Source organism: Elephantulus edwardii, unplaced genomic scaffold, assembly GCF_000299155.1.
Source record: "Elephantulus edwardii isolate Elephantulus edwardi_28Jun2011 unplaced genomic scaffold, EleEdw1.0 scaffold00126, whole genome shotgun sequence".
Lineage (NCBI taxonomy): Eukaryota > Metazoa > Chordata > Mammalia > Macroscelidea > Macroscelididae > Elephantulus > Elephantulus edwardii.
This window is the reverse complement of record NW_006399876.1, coordinates 9,493,679-9,501,236: the sequence shown is the minus strand read 5'-3', so window position 1 is coordinate 9,501,236 and position 7,558 is coordinate 9,493,679.

The following is a 7,558-nucleotide window of genomic DNA, read 5'->3' as shown; positions in this document are numbered from 1 at the left end:
AATTTGTCATTTCTAGTTGTAAAAAGAACAAGAGTCAAGGGGGGACGGCCATGACTGACCTTTACTGACTTCACAAAGGGGAATTGTCCCCATAAACTGCATCAATAACCCAATACCAATTCCCATGAGGTCAGACATGTCCCCTATGCTCCCATACCTCTTTCTACTCATCTCAACCTCAATCTTATGGCTTTTCTGGGTCCAAAATCCGATGTGAAGGCTCACAGACCACACAAAACCATGTTGGAGAAGTCAAAAACTTATAATCTGGATTAGTAGAAGAGTACGGTTAGGATGGCTTCTGAAATATGCACACAGTCACCTCAGCCTTGAGCTTCATGGTCTTAGACCAGTGTTAGGAAATTCTCAGTTCTCCCAGTACTGGTTCTGCCCCTCAGTTTTAACAGTGTTTTGATAAAGCACTGCCAGAAATTCAAGCGGGATTCAGAAGAGGCCATGAAACAATGGATATCACGTTGTGCTGTTTTGTGCCACTGAGTTGAAACTGGCTTACAGCCGACCCTCCAGCCGCTTTTCAGAGGCTGTATGTTGCACAGGCTGCCTGTTACGCAGGAGCAGATTGCCTTTCTCCCTTCGAGCAGCTGGTAGATTTGAACTTTCTGCCTTTGAGTTGGCAGCACAATTCCTTGTACACTAGGCTACCCGAGCTTCAAGGCATATCATGGCTGATCTCAAGTGGATCTTGGCTTGGAAGTAAAAACTACTAGAAGGATTTACTTGTGTTTTATTGACTACACAGAGTCATTCCATTGTGTGGCTCATGACAAATAATGGATGCCAGTGAGAAGAACGGGGATTCCAGTAACTCTTTAGAGTGCTCGTGTGAAACACGTGAGCAAGCAGCAGGCATTCACACAGAACAAGGGAATCTGGCATGGTTTACAATCAAGAAAAGTATGCGACAGGGTTGTATATGTTTTTGGAAGTAGGATTGGCACCCACGTCCTAAACAACTTGCCTCTGGAAGCTCTGTTAACTTTGATAAATGTCGATAGTTGCAGAGGGGCAGGCCTATTGTTCACAGGGGAGCAATGAGTCACACTCAGCTGGAAGGCAGTCAACACATTAAATCTTTATACTGAACAAATTGTTAGAGAAGCTGGACTATATGAAGAAGACTTTGGCATCAGGATTGGAGGAAGAGTCATCAAGAAATTATATTATGCAAATGACACAGTCTTGCTTCATGATGTGAAGATGATTTGAAGCACTTACTAAAGAAGATCAAAGACTCCAGGCTTTAATATGGATTACATCTTAACATCAAAAACCCAAAAATCCTCACCAGCGGACCAACAGACAACAACATAGACAGGGAAAGACTGACATTGTGATCGATTTCATTTTGCTTGTAGCCACAATCAACGTACATAGTAGCAAAGGTCAGGAAATAAAAATAGATGCTGCACTGGGAAAATCTGCCGTCAATGACTCTGTAAAGTACTAAAGAGAAAGGATGTCCATTTAAAGACTAAGGTGCTGCTGATCCGTGCTACAGTGTTTCCAATTGTTTCCTACGTTGGGGATTAACACTTTATTCTGAAGAAGAAGAAATGTTTCTGAGTTGCGGTGTTAGCTAAAAGTACTGAACATTCATTCCATGGACTGTCAAAGGAACAAATAAATCTAACTTGAAGGAAGTGTAACCAAGATGTCTTTAGAAGCAAGGATGATGAAAGTTCATCTCACAATTCTTCGGACATGAAAACATGCCCAAAGGGACCAGTCCTTAGAAAGATAAATCATGTCAGGTAAGGCAGGGGTTAGCAAAAGAGAAACACCTGATGAGATGGACTGACGCAGTGACAGCAACCTGTCAATATTTCTGACATTCATGAACAAGGGATCCACGAGTTAAAGGTTCAAGGTCTGTTTTCTACAGCTTTCCTAAAAACACCACCCCCCTCACCTCTGAATACTGTCCTGCCAGACACAATCTGGCAGTATATGAATTCAAATTTTGGATCAAACCAGACAAGTGCAATGTGGAATTTAAAGAAATCACTGCAATGGCATGTTCTGTCTGCTGACCTATTGAATTCTTTAAGTATGTCCTTCCTTGTTCACTGGGTCCTGGGAAGCAGTCCACTCTGGCTCATCTCCAGCCCCGTGACAATAGCTAATGTTTACTGGGCACTGGTTCTGTGCCAGATCTTCAGCTCAATACCACACCTGGATTATCATTTCAATCTAATGTTACAGCCAGGTTTTGAAGTAGATACCGTATTATTAGTATCGCTACAATACTGATGGGGTCACAGGCTCAAAAATACTGAATAATATGCCCAAAGTAACACGGCTTCATGGAAGAGTCACAACTTAAACTCAGTTTTACCTTACGTGAAAATCAACCTTTGTATACAAGACTTTGCTGCCATCTCTCGCAGTTACCTACTGTGGCGAGACTTAGTACAATGCACTGTGCTTTATCTGGGACATTCTTTTTTTTGGTGAGAAAAATTTATTACATTTAGAATTAGCCCGCTGGACTCAGTTTAGATGATCCCAATTTTGTTGGCAACATCCAAAGCATCATAATCAGGAGCAAGTCGAACATAGGCCTTCTTCTCTCCATCAGGCCTAATCAAAGTGTTGACCTTGGCCAGTCAATGTCATAGAGCTTCTTTACAGCTTGTTTAATTTGGTGCTTATTGGCCTTGACATCCACAATGAACACAAGTGTGTTGCTATCTTCTATCTTCTTCATAGCTGACTCAGTGGTCAGGGGAAATTTGATGATGGCATAGTGGTCAAGCTTGTTTCTTCTCGGGGTGCTCTTCTGGGGGTATTTGGGCTGCCATCGGAGTCTCAGCGTCTTAGGCCGCCGGAAGGTGGGTGACGTGCGGATCTTCTTTTTTTGGCTGTGGATGCCCTTCAGGACGCCTTCTTGGCCTTTAATGCCTTTGCTTTGGCTTCAGTTTTGGGAGGGGCAGGAGCTTCCTTCTTCGCTTTCAGCGCCATTTTCGTAGAAAGGCTCTGGGACATTCTTGACTCTGAGTTTGTAGTTCTGCCAGAATGACCGCCTGCTTCAATTTTAATTATGCAAATAAGCTAGTAATCATTCACTAAGCAATTAGGTAACTGTGGCCTACCAAGAGAATCGGTCAGTTTGTGGTCCTATCAGTGGAAAGTTGTTGTTAAGGACGGTTGAACTGGAACTGACTCATAGCTGACCTTCCAGGCAGGTTTTCAGAGGCAGTAAATCGCATGGGAGGAGACTGCCCATCTTTCTCCTTTGGTGCAGGTGGTGGATTCGAAACATGGGCTTTTGGGCTGGCAACCCAACTCCTTACCACAAAGCCACAAGAGCACCTAGAAGGAGGAGTAGGCTCATAAAAGAGCCACTCCCACAGAGGCAGAGGGGGCCACTCTATCATCAAGAAGAGCCAGAAGCAGAGTAAATCGTCTGGACTCACTGTCCCTGTGCTGAGAACCTCCTAGATCAAGGGGAGAGAGAGACATTGACACAGAAGATGACAAAGGACAGTGAGCAGTGCCTTGGATGAGGTGGTGAAAGCTAGGAGACCAGTGAGAGAAGTCAGGTGTGGGATTCCTAACACATGGTCAAGGAGGTAGGTGGACTGGCCAGTGGGATGTCTCTATGCACCTGCTCGTAAGACCACAGGGATATAACGTGTGTTCTAGCAGGATAGGGCCCAGGTCCAGTGAGGCCTGACAGCAAACACAGTAGAGAGCAAGGCCCAGGGGCAGAGGCCAGTGCAAGAGCCAGGCTCACATGTGGACAGGGCTCTGGAGTTGACAATTGTCCTGACTGTGTCCTGTCCCGAGTTGTTCTTGTTAACCCAGCGGAGAAGGAGAGGTGCCATGGGGAGGATGCATGGAGTCTGCGTTGGCGTAAGTGCTGGACGGTGGAGGTATGTCTGATCTCCACCTCACAGGAAACGGCTTGGAGTTAATCTTGATTCCCTTTCCTCATCTGGAATCTAGATGGCTTTGACATTATAGACGCCAGCGACCCAAGGAGGCAAGTACCCAGTCCTGTGGTTACAAGGCTTTGCAGGGGCCAGCTTGAAAATAAGCTGTTGTTGAGAATGTTGTTGTTATTAGGCGCCATTGGTTCAACTACAACTTATTGTAACCCTATAAATAGCACATCTGAATGGATCTACAAATAGTCTTGTGCTGCACCATCTTCATGACCCCTGCCAAGCTCGGGCCTGTGGTTCCAGTTACTTCAGTTCATCTTAAGGTCTTCCTTTCTCTCTCCGGCCCCCTACCGTTCCCAGTATGATGTCTTTTCCAGGCACCGGCCCTACTGACAACATGCCCAGATAAGTGAGAGACGTTTCAGCATCCTCGCTTCCAAGGAGTATACTACCCTAGATTCACTTCTTCCAACACAGACTTGCTTGTTCTTTTGACAGTCCATGGGCGAGTCTCTGTGCTCGTCCAACAAAACAACTCAAAAGTACACATTCTTTGTTGGTCTCCTTATTCATTGTTCAACTGCTTTCAGATGCATACAAAGCAAATGGAAATACCATGGCTTAGATCAGGCTCCCCTTAGTCTTTAAACGGACATCCTTGTTCTTTAGCACTTTGGGAAGTCTTTGACAGCAGATTTTCCCGGTACAACACATCTTTTGGTTTTTTGATTACTGTTAACATGGGTGTCGATGGTGGATCCAAATAAAATGACATCGCTGGCAACTTCAATCTTTTCTACATCCATCATAATGCTACCTTTTGAAGATTTTGTTTTCTTGATACTGAGTTGTAATTCATATTGAAAGTTAGAGTCTTCAAACTTTGTCAGAAATTGCTTCAAGTCTTCTCCACTTTCTGCAAGCAAGGTTGTGTCATCTCTTCAATATAGGCTAGTGATAAGTCTTCTTCCAATCCTGATTTCACATTCTTTTTTACATAGTCCAGCTTCTCAGATGATTTGCTCAGCATATAGATTATGAGATAGCATAGATGATGTGTCAAATGTGTTAATGGCTGGTTACCCAATGCAGACAGAGTGGGGTGGAACTCCCCAATTAAAACAAGCTTGGAAGCTGGAGTGGCATCCACTTCTGTAATAGCTTGCCTCCAAAAACACTAAGAACCTGGAGAAAGGATGAAAGGCCAAGTGTTGAGGACTCTCCTTCATAGGGTCGCTATGAGTTGCCTGCAACTTGATGGCACTTAACAACACAACAAAATAGATTAAACAGGTGTAGAAAAAGCATGCAATGTTGTGACACACTTTTCTTGATTTTAAACCACAGACTGCTTCACATTAGCACAATTAAATGTATGTGGATTGCTATTCTTCTCAGTGTTAGCCATAATTTTTAATGGTCCACACAGTCAAATATCTTTGCATAGTCAATAGAACACACATACATATATTTCTGGTATTCTCTACTTTCAGCCAAGGTCTGTCTGACATCAACAATGTTATCCCTTGTGCTGTGGTCTCTGATGAATTCAGTTTGAATTTCTGGCAGTTGCCCTGTGTTCTGTTGTTGTTTGGTTTGTGCCATTGAGTCATCTGAGACTCATGACGACCCTATGTACAACAGCCTTAAACCCTGCTCCATCCTGTGCCAATCTCACTGTCTCCTACACACCCACCCACATTACCCCAGTCACTGAATCAATCCATCTGATAGAAGGTCTTCCTCTCCTGCGCTGTCCTCTATCTTCCCAAGTATGACGTCCCTCTCCAAGGACTGGTCCCTCCTTGCAACATGTCCAAAGTATGTCAGTTGAAACTTCAGAATCCTTGCCTCCAAGGAGCAGCCTGGCTTCATCCTCCTCTCCAGGACAAACCTGTTTGTTCTCTTAACAGTCCAAGGTATATTCATTACTCTTCTCCAGCACCACAGCTCAAAGGCATCAATTCTCCTTCTATCATCCCCAGTCATCATCCAGCTCTCTGATACATAGCAAGTGACTGCAAAGACCATGGCCTGTATCGAGCACACCTTAGTCTCCAGAGTGACATCACTGCTCTTCAGTACTTTGGAGAGGTCTCTAACAGCAGACTTTCCCATTGCAATACGTCTTTTCATTTCCTGGCTGCTGGTGCCAAGAGTGTTGACTGTGGAGCCAAGCAAACTGAAGCTGTGTACAATCTCAATCTCTTCACCATCTATCCTGATGCTGCCAATTGGCCCAGTGGTGACAATCTTTCTTTTATTTATACTGAGCCTCAGTTCATATTGAAGGCTGCAATTCTTGGTCTTCTGCAGGAAGTGCTTCAGGTCCTCTCAGTTTCAGCAAGCAGGATTGTGTTATCTGCATAACGCAGATTGTTGATGAATCTTCCTCCAATCCTGATGCACATTTCTCCTCATACAGCCCAGCCTCTCGGATAACCTGTTCTGCATACAGATTGAAAAGTTATAGAGATAAGACACATACCTGGGGTACACCCTTCCCAATTTTGAACCATGCAGTGTTTTCTTTTCTGTCCTGAGGACTGCTTCCTGGTCCAAGTATGTTGTTTGTTGTTGTTATGTGCCGTCGAGTCATTTGCGACTCATAGCGACCCTATGTACAACAGCCCTAAACCGTGCTCTATCCTGTGCCAATCTCATTGCCTCTGATAGGTTTTGCATAAACATGATCAAGTGTTCTGGGATTCCCATTCTTCTCAGAGTTAGTCACAGTTTGTTGTGATCCACACAAACGCCTTTGCACAGTCAATAAAACACAGATAGACATTCCCCTGTTACTCCCTGCTTTTAGCCAAGATCCCTCTAACATTAGCTACAATATCCCTAGTGCCATGATCCCTCCTAAACCCAGCCTGCACTTCTGGCAGTTCTCTATTGATGTGCTGTTCCAGTCACTTTTAATCTTCAGCAGAATCTTGCTTGCATGAGATATTAATGATATTGTTCTATAATTTCCAGACACTGCCGGATCACCTTTCTTTGTGTTCTAGTCATTAAAAAAAATCTGCATGTGATGATAATGATATTATTAGATCATTTCCACATTCTGTTGGGCCTCTTTTTTTTCTTTTCTTTTTTCCTTAAAGGGGAACAAGTATGGATCTCTTCCTGGGAGAATATAGACAGCAAAACAAACATCAATTCAACCATATCTACATGTACAATCTAGTGACATTGATTATATTCTTTGAGTTGTGCAATCTTCCTTTTCACAGTTGTCCCTCCTTCATCAACATCAACTCACTGCTCTTTAAGTTCCTATCTAATCTTTGGAGTTATTCTTGTCACTTTTATCTCATATAGATAGAGTGATCTTAAAAGAGCCTAATGCTGAGGGCAGACATTTTTCACCACTTAAGCTAAATAAACTACTGTTCAACTCTAAGATAACTTAAGGGAGTACTTTTGATTCAAGGTTTAAAAACTTTCTTAGGCAATAGTTTCTAAGCTGACATGGAACAAATGTTTATGAGGAAAACAAATCCTAGTGGAAAAACAAAATGGTGTAGCTGTTGTAGAAACAGTATTGCTGGTTCCTCAGAAAACCAAAACCACTAAAACCAGCACTATGGGTTGACTCGGAAATTCTACTCCTAGGCATTGGTGTGTATCAGAAGTCCTAGCGG